Source organism: Rana temporaria, chromosome 1 (genome assembly GCF_905171775.1).
Source record: "Rana temporaria chromosome 1, aRanTem1.1, whole genome shotgun sequence".
Classification (NCBI taxonomy): Eukaryota; Metazoa; Chordata; class Amphibia; order Anura; family Ranidae; genus Rana; species Rana temporaria.
In genome coordinates this window covers 89,408,119-89,435,057 of record NC_053489.1, presented here as the reverse complement: position 1 = coordinate 89,435,057, position 26,939 = coordinate 89,408,119, and the positions used below count along the sequence as shown (strand labels likewise).

Genomic DNA, 26,939 nt, shown 5'->3' with positions numbered 1-26,939 from the left:
TCTAATTATTACATAGTGGGTTGTATGGTCACCAGAGGTGATGGGACACTGGCACAACCAATGAACACAAGTTCCCCTCCATATAACCCCTCCCCTAAGGGAAGTACCTCAGTGTTTTCACCAGTGTCTAAGGTGTTGGACGCGAGTAGGATGTGCTGAAGGAAACTCTGCCAAAGAAACCCTTGGGTGATAAAAGAACTACACTTTCAGGTCCATCCAAGATGCCTAAAATTTTATGCCAAAACTGGATGGTATCCGGGCCTCATGGACGAGGTGTCGCCTGTAATGTCTCTCTTCAGAGGACTGAGTTATAGGGTCCAGCACTTTTGCTATTATACGCTAAAAGTCCTGGCAGAGTCTTTTACAAGGCCCAGGAAAGAGCTCTCCTTTAAGTAGGAACCCATATCCCTGAAGGTTGGCACGCTTACCCCGCCATGATGGTTCTGCTTGGCAGAAAACCTGCGGCGGGGACAAGCCAGGAAAGAGTCCTAAGTTTTAAACTTAAAGCGGAGTTCCGGCCACAATTTCACTTTTTAAATATAAATACCCCTGTAATACACAAGCTTAATGTATTCTAGTAAAGTTAGTCTGTAAACTAAGGTCCGTTTTGTTAGGTTGTTACAGCATTTAGACACTTTATAAAATAGAAATTGACTCGGGCCATCTTAAGTGTGGGCATTATGAAGCCAGACTGTATGACTTCCTGGATTTCAGCCTTGCAGACCTCGCACATGCTCATTGTTGCACAAGCAGTGTAATAGGTTTCAGATCAGGTTTCAATAGCAACAGGAGTGTCAGAGAAAGTTGCCGCCCCTTATCTATGCAAACCTCTCCTCCCCTCCTCCTTCCAGGAACCAGTAAATATACTAAATAATTTGTTCCTGTGCAGATATATATATCTATCTTGTTATATATGTGGTGTGTATACATATACTAGACATGTGCACTGTCAATAAATTCATTATGTTTAGTTCCGTTTCGCATTAGCCGTATTTTGTGCCCGAAACTCACTTTGGATTTGTACGCTCATAATGAGCACAGCAGGAGTACAGCCACAGGAACAGGGATGGTGGGAACCCTTCATGAGGGGTTCCCACCATCCCTGCACTGACTTCCTGTGGCTGTACTCCTGCTGTGCCCATTATGAGGGGTTCCCACCATCCCTGTGCTGTGCTGCATCGGCCCCGGCACCCCGCATCGGCCCCAGCACCATGCGTTGCATTGGCATGCCTATGCTTGGTTGCCCCTGCAGGTGTGAACCAAGCCTAACTGTAAGGCCCCTTTCACACAGGGCACGTTCGTTTTGATAGGCTCCGCGTTGCTCAGCGGGGGGTCGATCCGCTGAGCAGACGGATGACAGATCATTCACTACTCACTGTGCAGAGACGGACCTGCCTGTCCCGCTCTCCTCCGAGGACTGCCTTTCCATTTCCATCCAATCCGCGACTGCCTTTCCATTTCCATCCAATCCGCCAGACAGATGGAAAATAGGACCACTGTCCACCATCCATCTGATTTGACGGACAGGATCAGATTGGATAGCAGATGTAAGCGGACATGTCACCGCTGACATCTGCCGCACCATAGGGAACACTGGAGGATCCAATCGGGTCCATCTGAAAAACAGACAGGCAGACCTGATCGGAAAGCCCATGTGAAAGGGGCCTTGGCACATAAAAAATATAAATTCTCAATAAACACATATGATTCTCTAAATGATCAGTGTTCATACAGTAACATGCAAATAGCCATGAACATTGTGCTCTGATATGTTTATTGAGGATTGTTGTTTTCTATATGGAGTGTAGAGTTTATGTGGTGAGTGTACACGTCAGGGTGTGCATAACGCAGGGTTAAATGGAAAGGTCATAAATGAACTTCTAATTGAGTGGGACATACACAGAGTGATGGGGGATGTTTATGTAGATAGATAGTGATTAGTGTACTGTGCCTGCTTAGGAGAGATCTGTCCCGATGTCTGTCAGCTAGGGGGAGGGGTGCTGCAAACTCTGCCAGCTCCTACACACTCTTGCCTGCTATTTCAACTCGGCTTGTCACTTAACCCTTCACATGTTGCCACAAACGAGTCCTGACATGACACTTTACCTGCACAAAACTTCCCTCACTCACTCAGCTCCCGCTCTGCATACAGCGTGCAGTAGCTATGCCCCCCCTCTGGGTTCTCCCATCGCACGGCACTGAAGGGGGGGATCTGAGGGGAACACGGAGCGAGTGTACAGGAGAACACTGAGGGATAAGACAGAAAGAATACTTAGAACTTCTAAATGCATACACCGCCAGGCAGTGTATGTATTTGGAAGCAATGACACTGCTACTGACAAACCCGGGGACGGTGCTAGAAGTTGGATAGGGACAAGAGGATAAGGACACCACCTCTATGGGCGGCACTGCCCTCCCTCCCCCCGAGATTCAACTACGGCGGCGATCGTTCAGCCCAGCCTCCTGGGATTGATGACACACATCTCCCAGGAGGCATAGCAGCGCTGGATGCGGCGGGGAGGCCATTCCGCCGCAACGGGAAAATGAACTCGCAAGAATAAAACTGTGAGTTTTTCAAACAAAAAAAAAAACATGCCAATTCTATTTAAGGGGGCAGTGTTAAATAGAATGCAAAGAAGTTGAAAAATAGGGTGGAACTCCGCTTTAAGGACCTTTTTCCTATTTACAGTAGGTGTTATTTTTCTGGCCGCCACTGGGGGGAGTAAAGAGCTGAGTTCCACTCACCATGCTCCAGAGCAATGTTAGTTCCTTGAGACAGCACACTCCTTCCGCTGCATAAGCTCTGCCATAGATGGCTGCCTTCCTCCTCCTCTCAGGCAGGTATCAGGGATCTACCTTACATTTGATTACCGCCATTAACCCCTAGGATGCGCACGCGTGAATGGGGGCACGCTTTATGCTGTTTGCAATGGGGGGGGGCTGTGTGCATGCAGGGGCACGTGCGCGGGCACGCTATACAGACTGCATACACAGGCAGGAAGTGATAAGAGAATCTCACAAGCCTGGAGCTTTCCTTCAGGTGACACAGTAGCGTAAAGGGCATGTAAGATCTCCATGTGGTTGGCTGAGCACTCCCAAAGATAAGACACCTACTCTAGCATGAAACTTATTAGTTGCATACTTATATGTAGATTGGTAAACTAGCACAGTAGTATATGCATTTGTTGGTACCTTGGCTTTGCTTGGTAATATGTCTTCCCAAAGAAGAAGATCTGGGACTAAAAACAAAAAAGCATCTCCGCCTAAGAAAGGGGACTCTAGCCGTGCCTGCTCGGTACCTTCCTCTCCTGTGATATCTGACGCACTTATACAGGATGAGCCATTACCTCTATCAGGAGTAGCACCCTCTCCTGCTGTGCCTGTGCCTGCATATGTCACTGAGGACTCTCTGGCGACAGCCCTGGACAACTTAGAAGGGAGAATCACTGCGTTAATCGCAAAATCCTCAGAAAAGGACAAAAAGCAAAGCAGATCTCCTTCTGTTGTTTTGGATCTCCTTTTAGAGAAATCTAAGGGAATGAGGCCCTATCAGGGGATGAGGACTCGGAGGGATCAGTAATATCAGAGGAACCTTTTTCTGCTTCCCAGGTTCTGAAGTTACAGGTGCAATGTTATGCTGAAGCGGTATGCTCTACATTCAGATTAACCTCTGCTAAGTTAACTGAATCACCTGTCTCCTCTATGGGTTCATTAAAATCCCCCACAGGCTACTTGTGCCTTTCCGATTCATCCTTTATTGGAGAATCTGATTTACGCAGACTGGAAACACCCAGATAAGCGTTTTTCTCCTCCTAGGAAGTTTGAAGTTCTTTATCCTATGGAGGATATGTTTACCCAGAAGTGGAGTCTGCCTGCTGTGGATGCAGCTATTTCTTGTGTAAATAAAAGCCTAACTTGTCCAGTGGACAATGCCCAGGTATTTAAAGATCCTTCTGAAAAGAAGTTGGAATCTTTATTAAGGTTTTCCTTTCTCCTGGCGGGCGCAGTAATCCAGGTGAAACAGGGGATGAAAGATCTGCCTTCGGAGCAGATCAAATTTTGGGAGAATATGCCTAGAGCCTTATGTTTCACAGTGGATGCCATTAGAGATTCTATCCAACAGGAATCTTGCGTTACGCTCCAGCTGGTGCATATGCGCAGAATTCTTTGGCTAAAGCATTGGTCCACAGAAGCCCCATGCAAAAGACTTTTGGCCAGTTTCCCCTTCCATTTCTTTGGGGATGATTTGCAAAAATATATCCAAAAGATATCGAGTGGTAAGACCACTCTGTTGCCAGAGAATAAGAAAAACAAGCGTCTTTGTTTTTAAATGTTCTCTCTCCCCGGCTTCGGGAAGATATGCCGCCAGCCAGTGGTGACTGCATTTTCAACCAGCCACAAAGGCTAAAGAATTCCAGACCTAGAAGAATAAGAAGCCGTGGGGTTCAAAAGCTAACAAGCAAGACCCCAAAGCCTCTTTATGAATAGGCGCCCCCGCTCGACTGAGTGGGGGGACGGCTCCATCAGTTTTCAGCGGCATGGCAGACAGAAATCCAGGACAAGTGGGCAGGGCTGTGGAGTCGGGGGAAATTTTGGGTACCTGGAGTCGGAGTCGGCAAACAATACTCCGACTCCTACTAAATTTAGATTGGAATAAAAAAAAAAAGTAAGTTTAAATGTCCCAATTCACAAAAAGTTATAATTAATGACTTCTCTACTGTAAGAATAAAGACCAATGCATGCAGTGCCTCACGTAACAGCAAAACGAACACGTTAAGTGACCGTGAAGAAGCATGCTTTTCATGTGCTTCACTATATGGCACGCAACGCACAATTAGGAGCTGCAATACTTATACTTTCCATAGTGTTGTGTTCTGCTTTTACAGGGAACGCAGCGTCCATGTGTAACCTAGCCTCTCACTGATAAGGGATTAAATACATATGTTTTTTGCAGGACTAGAGAGTGAGACACTTGTATAAGTGAAGGGAATGGAGGGCCAATAGTTCAAGACTGAAGCTGTAAACCATTGGAAAAACTGCTGTCATTTAGCTAAGGCTATAAAAACTTGTAAACTCCGATTGTTGGCTTAAACTTTAAACATGACTATGGGATTCTCCTAGGAAAATCATGTTTTAGAATAAATGCCCCTTCCTGGATCCTCCCACTGCCCTATCTTCAGCAGCAGATAAGCACACAAAGGAGAAAGCAGCAGCCCAACTACCTCTCTGCTAGAAGAGCTTAGAAGAACTTGGTGGAACAGCTTCTTGGATTCAACTGTACAATACAGTAGACTGTTGGCTTCCCAGCCAGTAGTCCTGTGGTAGGTTGTGTTTCTTTCCCTCAAGGAATGTATAAAATACATTTGCATATTAATACAGAGGAGTCAGAGTCGGGGAGTCGGAAGTACATAAAACTGAGGAGTCGGAGTCGGAACATTTATCTACCGACTCCACAGCCCTGCAAGTGGGTAGTATTCACAGTATCCCTAGGGTACAAACTGGAATTTCGAGAGATCCCATCTTCTCAGTTCCAAAGTTCAAGGCTCTCCAAAGATCCACTAAAAAGAGGATCTTTCTTCAAAGGATTGGATCACTTGCTGTCTCAAGGGGTGATCACAGAAGTACCCCTAAAAGAGCAAGGTTCAGGTTTTTATTCAAACCTCTTTGTGATTCCAAAACTAAATGGAGATGTCAGACCCATCCTGGATCTAAGATCTTTAAATCAGTTTCTGAACATTCGCCATTTCCGAATGGAAACGATTCAATCCGTGGTCGCCACCTTGTAAAGCAGAGAATTTATGGCGTCTATAGACCTCAAGGACGCATATTTTACATGTGCCTATCCATCCCGCTCACCAAAAATTCTTAAGGTTCACAGTAGAACATCGCCATTTCCAGTTTGTGGCTCTGCCCTTTTGGTGTGGAAACCGCTCCCCCGGGTATTTACAACGGTGCTAGCCCCTCTGTTGGCAAATCTGAGGACACAGGGCATAGTGGTAACAGCCTATCTAGACAATCTACTTGTGATAGATCAATCAGTGGCAGGATTAGATCATGCTGTGATCACTACAGTAAAGTGAACAAAATGGGGAGTATTGCCTCAAGTGTATAGATTAAAAGTAGTACCTTTTCATCCCGATTATGAATAAAAAAAGAGGGGCGAGTGGGGGGCGAGGGACCAGTAGCTGAAGTTGGACCCCGCGCCACCCACTCAATGGTTTGGGAGGGACTATCTCGGTACTGATGAAATTACATAAAACATAATGATGTAAAAAAGTTTATTAATAATGTATAATAAAAATTGCAAAACAAATAAAAACACTTCAATGATTGGTCAAACGTCGACTAGTTTCGCGGGGTTGCCGCTTCGTCAGGACTGCCAATCTATAGAGTAATGCAATACAAATTTGTAACAAACATCAGCTATACAATAAACAAATAATGAAAACATTAATAATCGCTTACCAAATGAGTCAATTGATATTATGCGGAAACCAGGCGGCCCAGGGGGTTCCCCCCGCGGCGGACAAGGGGATGGTTGATTGTGGAGATCTGGGTGTAGATAAAATTGTGTATATGTATTGGGCCTGTTCAATTAAATGGACTGGGCAGAATGAGGGCGGGGGGGGGGATTTTTTGGGAAGGGAGAAAGGGAATGGGGAAAGGGAGGAAAGGGGGAAAAAAAACAAGGGGGGAGGAAAGAGAAAGAGGGGAAAAAGAAAAAACTCCTGTTTTTTCTTTTTCCCCTCTTTCTCTTTCCTCCCCCCTTGTTTTTTTTCCCCCCTTTCCTCCCTTTCCCCATTCCCTTTCTCCCTTCCCAAAAAATCCCCCCCCCCCGCCCTCATCCTGCCCAGTCCATTTAATTGAACAGGCCCAATACATATACACAATTTTATCTACACCCAGATCTCCACAATCAACCATCCCCTTGTCCGCCGCGGGGGGAACCCCCTGGGCCGCCTGGTTTCCGCATAATATCAATTGACTCATTTGGTAAGCGATTATTAATGTTTTCATTATTTGTTTATTGTATAGCTGATGTTTGTTACAAATTTGTATTGCATTACTCTATAGATTGGCAGTCCTGACGAAGCGGCAACCCCGCGAAACTAGTTGACGTTTGACCAATCATTGAAGTGTTTTTATTTGTTTTGCAATTTTTATTATACATTATTAATAAACTTTTTTACATCATTATGTTTTATGTAATTTCATCAGTACCGAGATAGTCCCTCCCAAACCATTGAGTGGGTGGCGCGGGGTCCAACTTCAGCTACTGGTCCCTCGCCCCCCACTCGCCCCTCTTTTTTCACTACAGTAAAGTACCTGGAGCATTTAGGATGGATCGTAGACCTACAAAAGTCCTCTCTACAAGCCCAAAGAAGGGTAGAGTATTTTGAAATTATCATAGACACAGCCCAAAGCAGGGTATTCCTGCCAGAGTCAAAGATCAAGTCTCTAAAGGACCTGGTCTACAAGGTCAAGGCAAAGAAAAGGCCGTCTATTCGCCTTTGCATGAGGCTATTAGGGAAGATGGTGGCCTCTTTCGAGGCTGTCCCTTACGCCCAATTTCATTCAAGACTACTTCAAGGCAGTATCTTGGCTGCCTGGAACAGGAAGATCCAAGCTCTGGATTTACCCATGCGCCTGTCTCCACAAGTTCGCCAAAGCTTCAGTTTGTGGTTAAATACCAAGAACTTGCAAAAAGGAAAATCCTTTTCTCCCAGCCACCTGGAAGGTGGTATCTACGGATGCCAGCCTAATGGGATGGTGAGCAGTGTTAGCAGAAGCTTCAGCCCAGGGAACCTGGGCCAAGACCAAAGAAAACCTGCCCATCAACATACTAGAGATTCAGGCAGTATACCTAGCCCTCAGAATCTGGACACACAGGTTACAGGGCCACCCTGTTCGGATTCAATCCGACAATGCTACTACAGTAGCTTACATCAATCACCAAGGAGGCACCCGCAGTAAGGGTGCTCAGAAGGTGGAGAATCGGATTTTGGCAGAAGATCATGTTCTTTGTCTCTCTGCAATCTTCTTTCCAGGGGTAGAAAACTGGCAAGCGGACTATCTGAGTTACCAGCAGCTGTCACCAGGAGAGTGGTCTCTCCACCCCAATGTCTTTCAGGCCATATGTGAAAAATTTGGGACCCCGGATGTAAACCTGGTTCAACAGGAAGTTGGACAACTTCGTATCCAGGACGAGAGATTCTGACCTACGGATCGGATGCTCTAATAATTCCCTGGAATCAGTTCTTACTGATCTATGCATTTCCTCTGATCGCTCTCTTACAAAGGCTACTTTGCAGGATCAAGAAGGAGGGAATCCCAATAATCCTAGGGGCCCCTACTTGGCCCAAAAGGCCCTGGTACGCCAAGATCATAAAGATGGCGGTACGAAGACCTTGGAAGCTTCTGCTTCGTCACGACCTGCTGTCGCAGGGTCCAGTGTTCCATCCTTCCTTACAAAAGTTAAATTTGACGGTCTGACTACTGAAACCGACATTTTGAAGAAACTAAAGATCTCGGGTCCAGTGCTTTCTACACTCATGCTAGAAAGCCAGCCTCCAGGCTTATCTACTATAGAGTCTGGAAGGCATATGTTTCCTGGTATGAAACCAAGAAATGGAGTCCTCAGAAGTATGACATAAGGAGGATTCTCGCTTTTTGCCAGTTAGGAGTGGATATGAAATTAGTACCATCAAGGGTCAAATATCGGCTCTATCAGTCTTTTTTCAAAGACCGCTGGCATCTCATTCACTAGTTCAGACTTTCATTCAAGGGGTACAGCGGATCACTCCGCCAGTCAGATCTCCCTTGTGCACATGGGATTTGAATTTGGTATGGTCAGTATTTACAAAGGCAACCTTTTGAACCTATACGCCATATTCCTTTGATCCTTTTGAGCATAAAATTGGCCTTTCTTTATCGTACATCACGGGACACAGAGCGGCATTCATTACTATATGGGTTATATGGAGTACCTTCAGGTGTAGACACTGGCAATCTCAAACAGGAAATGCCCCTCCCTATATAACCCCCTCCCATAGGAGGAGTACCTCAGTTTTTACGCCAGTGTCTTAGGTGTTAGTCATGGTTTAGCTTGCCTCCGCATCCTTGGGATTAGGTGAGCTACCGGTTCTGTCCAAAAAAGCCTCAGCGCTAAAGTGGTCAGTAACCGGACCCCAAACCCTTGGGGTATAGCCCATAATGCTTTTCTTTTTAGAGAGCTGGACCCTGGGCCCAGAACTTAGAAACCTTTGGGTACCTAAAGTTTTCTGTTGCCAGGGTGCTATATGGGCCCAGGACAGTGGATCCTTCATAGGAACCCAGGGCCTGAAGGTCTAGACATCCCCACGGAGATGGGGGAAGATTGGGCCTCTTGCTTGGCAAAGTCCTGCGGCATGGAGCAGGTAAGTGAGGGGAAAACTTGCGGAACTTGGTTCTTAGCAGGTTTTTTTCTGGGGGGTCACAGGGGACATGCCTAAAGTTATGCACTGCATCTGGCAAACTAGTCACATATCATAAAGATAGGATGGCTCTCTATGTATTATTCCCCATAAGATGTGACCTCCCTTGTAGTGTTGGAAAAGCATTGAGTGGGGCCTGTGTTATATAAAAATATATGTGTGTGTCAGAGAGCTTTGCTTACCTGCAGGCCTCCAGGCGATGCTCCATTCAGTCTTCCTCCTCAGAGCCTGCAAGCAGGCAAAACGCTGACCTCCTCATGGTTCCAGGCTGCAGGCTGCAGTTTGCTGGAACAGAGAGGTCCCTTCCTCCCAAAATCCCCCCCCCCTCCCCCTGTCGGGAGGGGCATTTCCTGTTTGAGGTTGCTGGGGGGGAAGGGCGGGTCAGTGGCTTAAAGGAAGGGGCGGCCCTTCCTTGTTTGTTCCATCAATACTTTGGAACTGAGGAGAAAGACCAGAGCGGCAGCACAGGGCGCCGAGGACACACAGTGGCCAGAAAGGATATTGCAGTCTTCAGAGGACTGTTTTGTCAAGCCTAGAAATAGGCTGTTTCTTTTCCATCTCATAGTTTTTCTTTGCAATACTACTCAGGGGGACAGAATGTTTTTTCTTTCCTGGATTTGAAACAAAAACGAAAAAAAAAAAAAAAAAAAAAAAAAGTCATCTAGGGGAGAGGAAGCATTTTTTTATCCCCCAAACAGGTGTTTGGACAATTAACTTTTATAGTTCCAAATACCAATAGGTAGCAGGTGTACCTCGGTATTGTACCATGGTATGCCGCTGTTTTCCCTACAGGGAGCCTTGGGGCCATCGGGATCTGGGGCTGGAGCTGACGCGGGTCAGTCCAACCCTAAGATGGTCACGGAGGAGGTATTACTCACCTCTTTAAAAGAGATGCAGAAAAGCATGGGAAAAATGATATCCGCAGCTATGCGGGGCAGTAAGCGGAATAGATCTCCGTCGCCCGAGCGCGGACCCTCAGAAGAGGAGGTCCTTTCCTCAGGGGAATTGGACGACCTCTTGGACACGGACCAAGTAGGTTCAGGGATCGAAGACCCGGATACAGAGGAGTCTGGGGCAGTCTCCCTGAGGGAGAGCTGGTGGATTCAAGGATTGTCGGACTTGGTCCATAGGACATTCAACTTGCCAGTACCAGATCTCCAGGTATCGACGGTTTCAGCTTTGGGCTCACTGAGGGCGCCTCAAAGCAATGCTGTGTTTCCGATCCATCCTCTATTAGAGGGAATTTTGTTCCAAGATTGGAACAAGCCAGATAAGATCTTCTTACCACCTAAAAGGTTCTCTGTCCTATATCCTATGGAAGAAAATTTTTCCAAAAGATGGGCTACTCCTGCAGTGGACGCAGCCATCTCATGTGTTAACAGATCGTTAACATGCCCTGTAGAAAACATACAGGTGTTCAAGGATCCAGTTGATAAGCGCTTGGAAGCACTACTTAAGAACTCCTTCACTACTGCAGGGGCAGTAGTACAGCCAGCTGTGGCTGCGATTGGGGTCGCTCAAGCATTATCGGATCAATTTAAGCAGATGCTTAAACTTATTCCGGCCCAGCAGGCAGAAAAATTTTCGGATGTCCCTAAGGCCATATGTTTTACGGTAGACGCAATCAAGGATTCTATCCAGCAAGCGTCACGTTTATCGTTATCCCTTATCCATATGAGAAGACTCTTATGGTTAAAAAGCTGGGAGGCTGAGCCCCCATGCAAGAAGCTCCTGGTAGGGTTCCCCTTCCATGGAGGACGACTCTTCGGAGAAGACCTAGATAAATACATTCAGACCATTTCAAACGGCAAGAGTACTCTCTTGCCAACTAAGAAGAAGGTTCAGGGACCTGCGTTTAAACGACAGTATTCCCCTGGGCAGGGGCCCTCTAATGCCAAGCAGTATCGACGGCCTCCTGCAAAAGCAAACTTCGGCTTCAACAGCAGATCACAAGGACAGGCTGTTAGAGGCAAAAGGCAGTGGTTTCGCAAACCAGCAAAACCAGCCCCCAAGCCAACCTTATGAAGGGGCGCCCCCACCCACGAAGGTGGGGGGAAGGCTGCGACTCTTTTCAGAGATTTGGGAAGCCAGCATTCCCGACGAGTTGGTACGGTCTTCCGTGGCCACAGGCTACAAATTAGATTTCCTAAGGTTTCCTCCTCCTCATTTCCAGAAGTCGAGGATTCCAAACGATCCGGAAAAGGGAGCCGCATTAAGATCGGCATTAGATCATCTACTTTCCCAGGAAGTAATAGTAGAGGTACCAGTCCTGGAACAGGGGCTGGGTTTCTACTCCAACCTATTCATCATCCCAAAATCCAATGGAGATGTCAGGCCAATTTTGGACCTAAAGATGGTAAATGCATATCTAAAGATCCGCTCATTTCGGATGGAATCCGTGCGGTCAGCAGCTGCCACACTCCAGAAGGACGACTTCATGGCGTCCATAGACATAAAGGATGCCTACCTTCATGTTCCAATTTATCAGCCACATCAAAGATATCTACGCTTCATGGTGGCTTTGCGTCACTTCCAATTCGTGGCGCTTCCCTTCGGGTTGGCTACGGCCCCCCGGGTGTTCACGAAGGTCCTAGCTCCAATCCTAGCCAAACTAAGGATCCAAGGGGTCACGATCCTAGCATACCTGGACGACCTCCTAGTCATAGATCACTCGTCTCCCGGCTTGGAGCGAGCAGTGGCCCTCACGGTCCAATACCTCGAGAGGTTCGGCTGGGTCCTAAATCGAGAAAAGTCAGCTTTCCAGCCCACAAAGCAGTTGGAATATCTCGGCATGAGATTAGACACAGAACAACAAGGAGTGTTCCTACCTCTGAGGAAGGTAAAAGCCATCAAGGAATTAATCCTACTGGTTCTAAGCAAGAAAGAACCGACTATTCGCCTATGTATGAGGTTACTAGGCAAGATGGTGGCCACATTCGAGGCGGTACCATACGCCCAGAGCCACACTCGCATCCTACAGGCAGCCATCCTGTCAGCATGGAGCAGAAGGCCACAGGCCTTGGATATCCCGTTGCCGCTCTCATCAAGAGTCCGACAAAGTCTGTGTTGGTGGTTAAACCCTCAGAATCTACTGAAGGGGAGGTCTTTCAGCCCAGTGGCTTGGAAGATAGTGACCACAGACGCCAGCCTGACGGGCTGGGGAGCAATTTTGGATGGTTGCACTCGCCAAGGTACTTGGGCAAAGCCAGAGAAGCAGTTGCCCATCAACATCTTGGAGCTCAGAGCTGCTCGACTAGCCCTCAGGGCTTGGACGTCAAAATTGCAGGGGTTCCCGGTGAGAATTCAATCAGACAATGCCACGGCCGTGGCACACATAAATCACCAAGGGGGAACCAGGAGTCAAGCCGCTCAGAGAGAGGTGAGCTTGATTCTTCTATGGGCAGAGGCTCATGTGCCCTGCATATCGGCAATATTCATTCCAGGAGTGGACAACTTTCAGGCGGACTTCTTAAGCCGCCAGACTCTATGGCCGGGGGAATGGTCTCTGCATCCACTAGTCTTTCAAGCACTCTGCCAAAGATGGGGAGTGCCGGACGTGGATATCATGGCATCGAGACTCAACAAGAAACTAGACAGGTTCATGTCCCGCTCAAGGGATCCGATGGCCTGCGGAACCGATGCGTTGGTTTGCCCTTGGCATCAGTTCAAACTTCTTTATGCGTTTCCCCCGCTCCAGTTACTACCCCGCCTGCTGCGCAGGATCCGGGTGGAGCACATACCAGTCATCCTGGTAGCTCCAGCATGGCCCAGAAGGGCATGGTACTCACTAATCTTAAGGATGGTAGTGGGAGACCCTTGGACTCTTCCTCTACGGCCAGACCTGCTATCGCAAGGTCCGATCCTCCACCCTGCCTTACGGCATCTAAATTTGACGGCCTGGAAGCTGAATCCCTGATTCTCAGGGGTAGAGGTCTGTCTCAGAAAGTAATCTCTACCCTAATCAGAGCCAGGAAACCGGTCTCTAGGGTGATTTATTACAGGGTCTGGAAGGCCTATGTAGGCTGGTGTGAGTCCAAGCGATGGCTTTCTCGCAAATTTACCATCGATAGAGTATTAAGTTTTCTCCAGCTAGGAGTGGATAAAGGATTGGCATTAAGCACAATCAAAGGACAGATTTCTGCTCTGTCAGTGTGGTTTCAGCGGCCGCTGGCCACCCACTCGCTGGTTAAGACCTTCCTTCAAGGGGTCTTACGTATTAGACCTCCAGTTAAATCCCCGCTTTGTCCGTGGGATTTAAATCTTGTTCTGTCAAGTTTACAGAAACAACCGTTTGAGCCGTTGGCTGATATTCCTTTGGTTCTACTGACAAGGAAGTTAGTATTTTTGGTTGCCATAGTTTCCGCAAGAAGAGTTTCGGAGCTGGCAGCCTTATCCTGTAAGGAACCATATCTTGTTTTTCATAAGGACAGGGTCGTTCTCCGCCCTCATCCTTCCTTCCTTCCGAAGGTCATATCCAGTTTTCATTTGAACCAGGATTTGGTATTACCATCCTTCTTCCCTAAACCTACTTCCAGAAAGGAAGGGTTGCTGCATACCTTGGATATTGTCAGGGCCATGAAGGCCTATCTTAAAGCTACAAAGAAGATCCGGAAGACAGATGTGCTGTTCATTCTACCGGATGGGCCCAAGAAGGGGCAGGCAGCTGCAAAGTCCACCATTTCTAGGTGGATTAAGCAATTAATCACTCAGGCCTACGGCTTGAAAGGGTTGCCTCCTCCAGTATCATTAAAGGCTCATTCTACTAGAGCCATGGGCGCCTCCTGGGCAGCACACCACCAGATCTCTATGGCTCAAGTTTGCAAGGCGGCAACCTGGTCTTCTGTCCACACGTTTACAAAATTCTACAAGTTGGACGTAAGAAGGAATACTGATACTGCCTTCGGGCAGGCAGTGCTGCAGGCTGCAGTTTGAGACCCTCGGATTCCGGGGGCTCCTCTTGTTCGAGTTAAATTTAAAAATTTTATTTTTCTCAACTAAGTTGGATTTATTATGATTTGAGTATATCTCTAAATTAAATCCTTTTGTCTTGGAGATGTTCTCCCTCCCCTCATTGTAAGCATTGCTTTGGGACATCCCATATAGTAATGAATGCCGCTCTGTGTCCCGTGATGTACGATAAAGAAAAAGAGATTTTTAATACAGCTTACCTGTAAAATCTTTTTCTTGGAGTACATCACGGGACACAGAGCTCCCACCCCTCTTTTTTGAGGACCATTTTGGGAGGCATACTGCTTGCTACAAAACTGAGGTACTCCTCCTATGGGAGGGGGTTATATAGGGAGGGGCATTTCCTGTTTGAGATTGCCAGTGTCTACACCTGAAGGTACTCCATATAACCCATATAGTAATGAATGCCGCTCTGTGTCCCGTGATGTACTCCAAGAAAAAGATTTTACAGGTAAGCTGTATTAAAAATCTCTTTTTTTGATTCTTCTACTAGAAGAGTATCAGAACTAGCAGCTCTTTCTTGTAACAAGCCTTATTTAATTTGTCACAAGGACAAGATTGTTCTACAACCCCATCCTACCTTTTTACCAAAGGTGCTGTCGGCATTTCATTTGAATCAAGATATTGTTCTGCCTTCCCTTTTTCCTGATCCGCGAACAGGAGGAAAAGTCATTGCACTCTCTAGATATAGTGAGAGCAGTAAAAGCGTATGTGCAGGCAACCACTCAGATATGTAAAACAGATGTTTTGTTTATTTTGCCAGATGGTCCCAAGAAGGGACAAGCGGCATCGAGATCCACCATTTCTCGGTGGGTTCGACAAGTAATTACTCAAGCTTATGGTTTAAGGAACAAAATTCCCCCTTTTTCTGTTAAGGCGCACTCGACCAAAGCTATGAGCGCTTCTTGGGCAGTGCATCACCAGGCTTGGATGGCTCAGATCTGTAAAGCTGCATCTTGGTCTTCAGTCCATACATTTACCAAATTCTATCAAATAGATGTAAGAGGACATGAGGATTCTGCCTTCGGGCGTAGTGTGCTGCAAGTAGCGGTCTAGGGCTTCTTGTCCGTTTACGGCCTGCTATGTAATGAATAGAGACTCTCTATCAAGTGGTGTACGATAAATAAAATAGGATTTTTAATAACGGCTTATCTGTAAAATCATTTTCTTGGAGTACACCACGGGACACCCCCTTCTTATGAGAACCTTACCGCTTTGCTACAAAACTGAGGTACTTCCTTTAGGGAAGGGGTTATATGGAGGGGAACTTGTCTTCATTGGTTGTGCCAGTGTCAAATCGCCTCTGGTGACCATACAAACCCACTATGTAATGAATAGAGGCTCTGTGTCCCGTGGTGTACTCCAAGAAAAGGATTTTACAGGTAAGCTGTTATTAAAAATCCTATTTTCTTTATCGTACACCACGGGACACAGAGCCTCTATTCATTACATAGCAGGCCGTAAATGGACAAGAAGCCCTAGACCGCTGCCTATGTGTAACTATATTTTTGCCCCTGCAATTTTTGAAATTGGGGGTTACCATTATTCCTGTTTACAAAAATATTACTCATAGGGGGAGAGTTGCTAAACCTGAAGCACTCAGAATCTGGTGTAGCTGTACATGATAGCCAATCCGCATCTAACTTAAGCTTGTTCAATTAAAGCGGAGTTCCACCTATTAGATTTTGACAGGTACCCTTACCCACTTCCTGGAGAGGACGCCCCCTTCTTCCTTCCCCTGCCGCCGAGCCAATTAGAAAGCGCAGCGCGCTTCACACATGCGCAGTAGGGAACTTCACAGCTGGATTCCCTTACGACGGATGGCGGAGGCAGCACCCAACATCCTATCCGAAAATCGTCTGGGGTGCAGACATCGCGCTAACAAGTGACCAATTAATAAACCACTCCAAATAATATGAATAAACGAAAGTGATAAACTTGGTAAAAAATGTGCAACAATTTATAGTTGTAACTTGTTTTAACTATAAATTGTTGGATATTTTTTTACTAAGTTTATCACTTTAGTTTATTCATATTATTTGGAGTGGTTTATCAATTGGTCACTTGTTAGCACTGCACTTTTCTACCCATTTGTCACATTTTGCAACTTGATCTACTGCTGTGCTGGCTGCTATATACACAACCTTTTGACAGTACGATATATATGCATTTATAGTGCCAACATTGCGGACTCTCTGGACTGAATGGAGGTGAATGGACCTGCAGCCTCCTGTGACATGTCGCTGAAGGTTTCAAGGGGGTCATCTTCCGCTCAGATCACCTATTGCCCTTCAGTTGTTTAGGAACTACAATTCCCATCATGCCTAGTCATGCGGTGAATGTCATAGTTTTACAATGCCCCATGGGACGTGTAGTTCTGCAACAGTTGGAGGGCCGTAGTTTGAAGTTCTCTGACCTTGGGTGATCTGAAATAGGTACCTGCCCCCCAGAAAAAAAAAGTTTTGTTTCTAAATAACTTTAGCATGGTTTGTTCCAGAAACATAATTTTAGTGTCATTATAAACATGACAAACTTAATCAAAACATTGTTCTTTTTTTAAATGACCATTGGTAAAAAAAAAAAAAAATAGTTTTTGTTCTATATTTTTGTTTATAAATTGAACATTTATCCCAAAAACTTGATATATGTATTACTTGATTATCTTGAGTAGTAACATTGTTTTGTGTTTAAACTCTTGATTACATTTTTAGAACAAAGTAACAAAAACATCTTAACAATACAAAAAAAATCGGACACAGGTAGTATTCCTGAAATATGCATAAAAAAATTGTAGATATAATTACCAGCTTTCATTGCATAAAGAGGGTAAGAAAATATAAGACAAGCCCTAATCTTAAAAATGGTAACATTGTTTTGTGTAAAATAGGCTTAGCAACCTGTCAGGTTTTTGCTGCGGTCTCATATTTTTTCTGTAAATTTGTTTTCTTTCAAAAGAAAGGACACCTTCCAGACAACAGGATTACAAAATTTAAAAGGAATAGTCTCCCATGGTGAAGTATGTTGTTGTTTTATTAAAATTAAGCGCTAAAAACACTTTAACAAGTGTACAAAGTTTAAAAGAGCAAGTGGATGCGGGGACGCCATTATGCGCTGCACCTGCATTCCACTGTGGGTGGAAGTGACGCGTCGTGCTCGACCACACACAATGCGTTTCGTCAACACGTCTGACATGGGTCACGTGACTGGACACATCACCTCCAATGATTATATACTGCCGCCCAATAAAGGATCTCCAATCCAATTCAATCCTCATCATTTGTGAATAATTTACTTTACTAATACTTCAAACAGGGATGTACTGTTTGACCCAATTCTCAATTAATTTGTACTAAATTAAATTAAAATTTTAAAAATAAATATACATTTTTATTGCTGCATATACTTGGCATGCGACACCTAGTGGAGACAGGAGGTATTTTTCATTCCCAAATGAAAGTTATTGTAAAGCTTCGAGTTTTTTTTAAATAACAAACATGTCTAACTTTCCTCCACTGTGCAGTTCGTTTTGCACAGAGTGGCCCCGATCCTCGACTTCTGGGGTCCCTTGGCAGCTCTCGTGGCAACTCCCCGCATCAGATAACCCCCTAGGAGAAGCTCTCTCCCGAGGATTACCTTGCAGGGGCACTCCCAAGTCCACCATTTGGCATCCATAGATGCCGGATGTAGGACACGGCCCCGGCGCGCACGTCATTGGATTTGATGGACAGCAGCGGGAGCCAATGGCTGCGCTGCCATCAGTCCATCCAATCAAGAGCCGAGAACCCCATGCAGAGGAAGATCGCTTCTCCTGGGGGGGGGGGGGGGGATTCCAGGGCTCAGGTAAGTAAAACGGGGGGGGGGGGGGCTGGGGTGCCGGTCACTGGCGCGTGTTTTTTCACCCTAATGCATAGGATGCATTAGGGTGAAAAAAGCAGAGTTCCACCCAAAAGTGGAACTTCCGCTTAATCCACTCCTCACCCCTTACATGCCACATTTGGCCAATTTTTTTTGTGGGGGCTTCAGGAGGCGTGGGACTTCCTGTCCCACTTCCTCCTTCCACCGAGGGGCTGCTAAGGCGAATAGTCACATCGCCTTTTGGCAGCCCCTCCCTGTAGGCGATCGCCTGGGACACGTGACAGGTCCCAGGCGATCGCCTGTCCAATCCGATGGCGCGGCGGTGAACGGTGCACGGTTGTGAAGCCGAAAGCTGTCACGGCCGGGTGCCCACACTTAGAATGGAGACGCTGGCCAGAGAGGGGGGGAGAGGAGCGTCGGCCGGCGCGTCGCTGGAACGTGGAGCAGGTGAGTGTATGTTTATTAAAAGCCAGCAGCTACACTTTTTGTAGCTGCTGCCTTTTAATAAACATTAAAAATGACTGGAACACCCCTTTTTAAGTTCAACAATCATCTCAAAGCAATGAGTGTGGTTGATGATGGCGCCATCATGTGGTGATTCATGATATAGCCTTACCTCAATTATAGGGAACAGTTTCTCATATTGCATAATATTAATTAGATTGAATTTGATTTAGAGAACCTTGTACAATATAATTATACATTACATAGATAAATGCAATTTACGTTTCCCCCTCTCCAATGGGGTTCTACCCGATTAATGCCAAAAAAGGTGGCTAAACTCGTATTTTTTTTATAATGCACCCTGAAATGGTTTGAAAGGCTATGCATGGCCTTTCAATTAAGCACAAGTATCAATGAACATCTCAATAATATAAAGAGAGGTTTCCCTAAGCATAGCCTTTCAAACCATTTCAGAGTGCATCATAACAAGAATCCGTGTTTAGCAACCTTTTTTGGCATTGATCGGGTAGAATCCCATTGGAGAGGGGGAAACATGCTCCAAAGGATATCTAGAAGTGAAACTGAATGGATTTTTAGATTAAATACAATCCTGCGGGTATGTTGATATAGATTTAAACAGTTTTATCTGTGTAATGTATAATCATATTGTACAAGGTGCTCTAAATCAAATTTCAATCTCATTAAAGGATCACTAAAGGAATTTTTTTTTTTTTATCTAAATAGCTTCCTTTACCTTACTGCAGTACTGGTTTCATGTCCTCATTGTTCGTTTTTGCTTTGAAGTAGCTGTAATTCTGCTGTGATCTCCACACTTCCTGCTTGTCTGTTTCCTTATAACCACAGTGCTGGGAGCTTTCTCACGGTGGTCTAAGCTGTCATTACTGTGTGTCTAAAACTTCCCAGAACCAATCCGATTCATTTTAAAAACAAAACACTGCCCTGCATTTGTTTGTTTTTGTTCTGTGTGTCTCTCTACTTCACAGAAACATGAAGCCAGTTTAAAAGTGAAAGTGAAACTAGAGGCACATTATATGATTGATTTTTATCTATTTTTAATCATTTTTAAAAGGAATCAGTTAAAGTGGTTGTAAACCCACTTTTTTGACTTTTACCTACAGGTAAGCCTATAACAAGGCTTACCTGTAGGTAAGGAAAATATCTCCTAAACCTGCACGGTTAAGGAGATCTTCCCCTCGCAATGCGGCGCATGCGCAGGGGGGGGGGATCTACAGCGAAAGGACCGGCAGCCGCCGGACCTTGCCGAGTTTTAAATCTCCCGCGCGGGAGTGACGTCATCGCCGCTCCAGCCAATCACAGCGCTGGAGCGGCGATACCCGGAAGACACGCCGAGGCAAGATGAAATCTCGCTCGGCGTGGACCAAGTAAGTGCTACACACCTCGTTCCGAGGTAAGTATTTCATAATGAGCTAATATGCGGTGCATATTAGCTCATTATGACTTTTGCCTTACAGGAGAAAAAAAAATAAAAAATTTGATGGGGGTTTACAACCGCTTTAACTTTTATGTCTCTATACCCTGTAAACAGTCATTTCAGCAAAACATTTTTTTTCCTTTAGTGACCCTTTAATATGATGCAATATGGGAAACTGTTCCTTATAACTGAGGTAAGGCTATGCCATGAATCGCCACACGATGGCACCATCATCAACCACACTCATTTCTTTGAGATGAATGTTGAACTTAATTAGGGGATGGAAAATACCTCCTGTCTCCACTAGGCGTCGCATGCCAAGTATATGCAGCAATAAAAATTTATATTTATTTACGTATATTTATTTTTAGAATATTAATTTAATTTCATTTAGTACATATTAATTGAGAATTAGGCCAAGCAGTACATCCCTGTTTTAAGTATAAGTAAACTGTTCTGAGGATTGAATTTGATTGGAGATCCTTTATTGGGCGGCAGTATATAACCATTGGAGGTGATGTGTCTGGTCATGTGACACCTGATCACATCAGACGTGCTGATGAAACGCGTTGTGTGTGTGTGTGTGTGTGGTCAAGCATGACACATCACTTACGCCCATAGTGGAACGCGGGTGCAGCGCATAACAGCGCCCCGAGTCAACTTGCTCTTTTAAACTTTGTACACTTGTTAAAGTGTTTTTAGTGCTTAATTTTAATAAAACTACAATGTACTTCACCATGGTTCCGTTTTCATTTTTTGATCCTGTTGTCTGGAGATTTGGCGGGTGACCTTTCTTTTGATGATCGATTGGAGGCTCCATTGCCCTGGAAATGCGGCAGATCATGGAAACATCAAGCACCCTAATGCTGTATACAACTTCTATAATGGGGGTCATGTATATCTGGTTAGTAGACTGAGTCACCGGTGTTGTTGGAGAAAGATTTACAGTCACTTGTTTGTTGGGATCCACAAGATCACTGCACCGTTAGAATTATTTGATGAATTTTTGGACTTTATTTATACACTTATTCTTTGGACATTGCACAAATTTTGGTATCCACCTGAATATTGGGTGGTCATTTCTATGCTCATTCATTTGCACAATATAAAATTGTTTATCACATTTGTATAGTATTGTTACTATCACCCACTGAGGACATCCAGTGGTTGTTCACATTATTGCACTTTATTGTACAATATACTGTATGCAGTTCACCACTATTTTTTCAATTTTTCACTTTATAGGTATTAACCTTAACACAAGCAGCCCCTACCTAATATAATTAGAATTTTTTACACACCTTTGCGCTTTGGAATAAGTTACTCCCCTATTCACAGTACAGAACTGATATGTATATAAATAAAGCATCCAATGTTGTCATCTAAAAAAAACAACATAACATTCCCCACATAATGGCCAGAAATGTCAATTGGGGTATAGTTGTAACATTATGTCGTACTCAACAAACAAATATTAGAAATCAACACTAGAGAATCTAAGACACCCTACCCCAATATCCTATCCATAACCAAATCTACTGAAGCCAATACCCTATATTGAATTTAGCAGGGCATCCTCGATGCTAATAAATGACTTGATCATATCTAAGGGTGGTACCCACCTATTCAATTCGTTCCTTAAATGGGATGTATACCCTCACATATACCCAGTGAAGTGAACAGCTTTAGATGATGCACAGAGATAAAACAAATCTCCTTACATAAGTTTTACATGTATTTCTTCTGGCTTTCCCTTTCTACACTCTTTAGAAAGTGAACATCATGTTAGAAATGTTGTTTCCACTTCCAGCATTGGGTGGGAAGTCTGGGCATACACTGTGTGTGAGCTGATTGGAGGAAAGGCACAAATCCCCACTCCACAAAGGCAGATGAACAAAGAAACTTGCAGAGCTGCACTCTGATTAGACAAGCTCACTGCTTATCTATCTCTAAGCACCCTCCCTGACACAAATTTTCAGCTGCTTTTATCTTGTGTGTAGAGCTTGTCAGAAGTTATCATGTTGATAACAGAGGAACGGAGCAACAGAAAGACACGGAACTAAAAGTTTTTGAAGTCGATTTTGGTCGGTGGATCTGAGAACGCGATTGGTGTTGTGACATTGTAATTTTTCGCATAAATATTGGGGTGTAATTCGTTGAACACACTTATGCGTCAGACAGAGTGCCTTAAAGGTAATTCTGTCTTTTACTGGCAACCAATGAAGGGATCTCAGTGAAGGTGAGATTGATTCCCATGTTTTTTTTCCAGTCACAAGTCGAGCGGCCGTATTTTGAACGACTTGCAGATGAGTGTCCAATCTGTTGTCACTGGTTTTATTGTTTTTTTTTAAGGGAGCGTTTGTGGTGATTGTAAATTTTAGGGTTGTCCCGATACCCATACTAGTATCGGGACCGATACCGAGCATTTACCCGAGTACTTGTACTCGGGCAAATGCTCCGATGCTTTAGCCGATACCTGGACAGTCAGGGTGATCAGTGCAGTGGGGGAGTTGCAAGCACTGATCACCGCTGACTGTCCTCGTATCCTCCTTCAGCCCCCCTCCGTGTCTCACTCCATACTGCCATCTCCCTCCGTGCTGATGCCGCCGCCGTGTGTCTCCTCCTCCCCCCCTCCCTCTCTCTCGCTTCGTCCGTGCTGCTGCCATGTTCCCTCCCCCCCTCTCTCCGTCCGTGCTGCCGCCGTGTTTCCCCCCCCCCCCTTGCTGCCGCCGTGTCCCCCCCCCCTTGCTGCCGCCGTGTCCCCCCCCCTCTTGCTGCCGCCGTGTCCCCCCCCCTGTGATGCCGCTGTGTTTCCCCCCCCCCCCCGTGCTGCCGCCGTGTCCCCCACCCTCCGATGCTGCCACCGTGTCCTGGATGGAGACGATCTGTCAGGATGGAGAGCGGCGGTAGGAGCCGGTAAATCCGGCTCCTACCTTTTCCGAATGTACATTCACATAACTGAAACATCGTAAACTGTGTTTACAAGGTTTCAGTTTATGAATGAAGAGAAGCCGTTGTCTTCTCTCATTTTCAGTACAGCTGACGCTGCAGAGAAAGGGACTGGGAAATCTGTGTCCCTAGTCCCTTTCTCTGTCTCAGGAGTGATGTCAGAGGTCTGTTAAGACCCCCGATATCTCACCAAAGCCCCCAACAGGGCTGATAAAAAAAAAAAAAGGAATTGCAATGAATAATAAAAAAAAATTAATTGTAAAAAAAAAAAAAAAAAAAAAAAACACACTGACACTGTCCACCCCCCCCCCCCCCAAGTGAAGGAAGCATTGTAAAAATAAATAAAAAATAAAATAAAAACTACTGACACGTGCCACTGTCACATGAGATTTAAAAAAAAGTATCGGTAATCGATATCGGCGAGTACTTAATAAAAAGTGTCTGTGCTTGTACTCGGTCCTAAAAAAGTGGTATCGGGACAACCCTAGTAAATTTGATTGCACAGTGCTCTGTCCATGGCAGAGCCTCATTTTCCAGTATGTTCATTTCCAGATCTTGTCTAAAGATGAGATCAAGTGTGTGACCTGAAGCATGTGTGGGCCCACATACTAGTTGCTGCAGACCTAATCCTTCCAAGTGGCCAATGCAGGCGTCAGCGACGGGGTCCTGTGAGGAGTTGCCCCAGAGGTTGAAATCCCCAAGTAGCAGGAGATGTTTGATGTTTAAGGTATAGGTGGAAATGAATTCTGTCAATAACGTGAGGAGGTGCGTTTTTGGTCCAGGTGGTCTATAGCAGAGTAGTATGTGAACGGTGTCCTGGGGATTTGTTTGCAGTTGGAGCGTGAGGGTTTCCATGAATGGAAGTGAGTTCTGTAGGTCTGGTTTAGTGATCGAGAGGTGAGCCTTGTAGATCATCGCCAGGCCTCCTCCTTTTTGCCCCACTCTGTTTTCTGTGAGAATGCGATAATTTTCTGGCACCAATTCTCCAAGAATGGTGTTACAGTCGGCTGTTGGCCAGATTTCTGTGATGAAGAGGCAGTCAATGTTGTGTTGTAGGATAAAATCGTGGATTTCCTGTCGGTGCTTTACTGCCGATCTTGTGTTGATCAAGGTGCATGATATGTGTTTTAGCTGAGGTGCAGTTGTGCAATCTTTGACTGTCGATCGCCAATCGGATCTTAACAGTTGCTCTTTCCTTAGCACTTGTTTGATGACGCCTGGTAATGTTGGCGCGGACGTCCTTAGACCCCAAATGGTTTTTGCAGAGTATTGCAACTTAACCATAATCGCAGAAACGCAGAGGATGGTGATCGTGGTAAAGTGTTCGACCGCGATGGTAATCAAAGACGGTGAGGCTTTTAGTGGTGGCCTCGATGGGTGGACCCCCGACTAACCCCCCGTTTGATCCAGAGGAAGGCGAAAAAAAACCTAGCCATGCGGTGCCAATCTGCAATGTCAGGGGAAAAAGATCCTTCCTGATCCCTCAAGGGCGATCGGGTAACCCTGGATCAATTGAACTATGGCGATGGAAGCTTGGGTTCTTTACCTTTTAGAGCTGTAGATTGGTGATCCTGCTTGTCCTATGTTCTGCGACCGGGCGATTTGTGGAGTGAAAAAATGGCACAGAAACACAGATGTCAGTTTGAGTAGTGATAAAGTGGGTAATGTAATTAAAATAACGAATCCCCCTACTTTATATATATATATATATATATAATTATGTATACTACACACATTATATATACGTGTGTGTGTGTGTGTATATACACACACATTATTTATATTTATATATATATATATATATATATATACAGTACAGACCAACAGTTTGGACACACCTTCTCATTCAATGAGTTTTCTTTATTTTCATGACTATGAAAATTGTAGATTCACGCTGAAGGCATCAAAACTATGAATTAACACATGTGGAATTATACATAACAAAAATGTGTGAAACAACTAAAAATATATTTCATATTCTAGGTTCTTCAAAGTAGCCACCTTTTGCAGCAGACACATCTCTAGAACTGTTAAGAGGAGACTGTGTGAATCAGGCCTTCATGGTGGAATATCTGCTAGGAAACCACTGCTAAAGAAAGGCAACAAGCAGAAGAGACTTGTTTGGGCTAAAGAACACAAGGAATGGACATTAGACCAGTGGAAATCTGTGCTTTGGTCTGATGAGTCCAAACTTGAGATCTTTGGTTCCAACCCCTGTGTCTTTGTGCGAAGCAGAAAAGGTGAACGGATGGACTCTACATGCCTGGTTCCGACTGTGAAGCATGGAGGAGGAGGTGTGATGGTGTGGGGGTGCTTTGCTGGGGACATTGTTGGGGATTTATTCAAAATTGAAGGGCATACTGAACCAGCATGGCTACCACAGCATCTTGCAGCGACATGTTATTCCATCCGGTTTGCGTTTAGTTGGACCATCATTTTATTTTTCAACAGGACAATGACCCCAAACACAACTCCAGGCTGTGTAAGGGCTATTTGACCAAGAAGGAGAGTGATGGGGTGCTGCGCCAGGTGACTACCTCTTGAGAATGCCAAGAGTGTGCAAAGCAGTAATCAAAGCAAAAGGTGGCTACTTTAAATATCGGCGAGTACTTCAAAAAAGTATCGGTACTTGTACTCGGTCCTAAAAAAGTACAGTGTTGGGGGGTCTGAACGTGGTAGAAGGAAGTTAAAAATCTTCCTCCTTCCTCCACAGATCCCCCGGGATTCCCTCTTCACTCCCCGCTTCACCAGCTCTGAGATAGTGAATCGGGGAGTGTGAATTCTGACTCAGATCGTCAGTGAAGCGTGCAGATCACAGCTTCATAAACTGACCGTTACTGTGTCATTCAATGAGGATTCTCTGTGTGTGGAGATAATCGGCGGGAGTACAAGTTCAAACACTTCTCCCCCTAATTATCTGTTTCATAAACTGTTTATGGGCTGTGATCAGCGGTGATCACCACTGTTCACTGCTTCATAAACGGACACCTTATTGCTTCTTGCACGATATCTAAAAATAAAAGAAATTGTCTTTCTTTGTGGAGGTATGCTGGTTTACATTCACTAGGAGGTGCTGTGTGATAAGCTATACGCCATGCCTTCAGACACCGTCCAAGATCATGGCTGTGTGCCATTGGTGTGAAAAGATCTTCATTGCAGCGCAGTCAGAACAAATGTATATGAATAAGATGCATGAAAGGCTTTAAGTCTCCCTTTTGTATGAGGCCAGACGCCTACTTGTCTATAAGTACATATGAAAAAAGACTGCGCTACAAAAATCTAATGGTAAGCAGCAACACAAATGAGATACACACACACAAACAGTAAACTAATAAAAAAGGTTGCGCTCTAACTAAATATGTGAAAAAAAGGTCCCAACAACAATTGATGTGAATAATTCCGTGAATAGATAAACATAAAAAAATATCAATAACAATAGTGTGTTAAACTATGATTCCAAAAACAAAGGAAGTTCTGTAAAAAAAAATCCTGTGAAGAGAAGTTTTCCTATGATCGTATACAACCAAAATAAACCATTTGGTTAAAAAAGACTATAGTAAAGGTCCAATGATGTAATAGTTCAAAGAAGCTTGCAAGAACTTCCTGTGAAAAAATATATATGTCCCGAATAGAAAGTTCTTTGAAGAAAAAAGCTCAAGTAGGAAAGATGAATCTATAAGTGAACAATTCAAACTTCATGTGATTCATTCAACAGACACTGAATCCACCACCAGGGGAAAATGCGCGCTTACCAGCAGCACAGACCAATGGAGCCTGTGGCTATCGCCCAGCAAGGG

At 45.0% G+C, this 26,939-nt stretch overlaps 1 protein-coding gene across 1 annotated transcript in view; it reads left to right on the top strand.

The window, feature by feature from the left end:
• NLN (neurolysin) overlaps nt 1-26,939 on the top strand; it is a 117,160-nt gene that overhangs the window by 50,726 nt on the left and 39,495 nt on the right. The gene's annotated exons all lie outside the window — the stretch shown is intronic.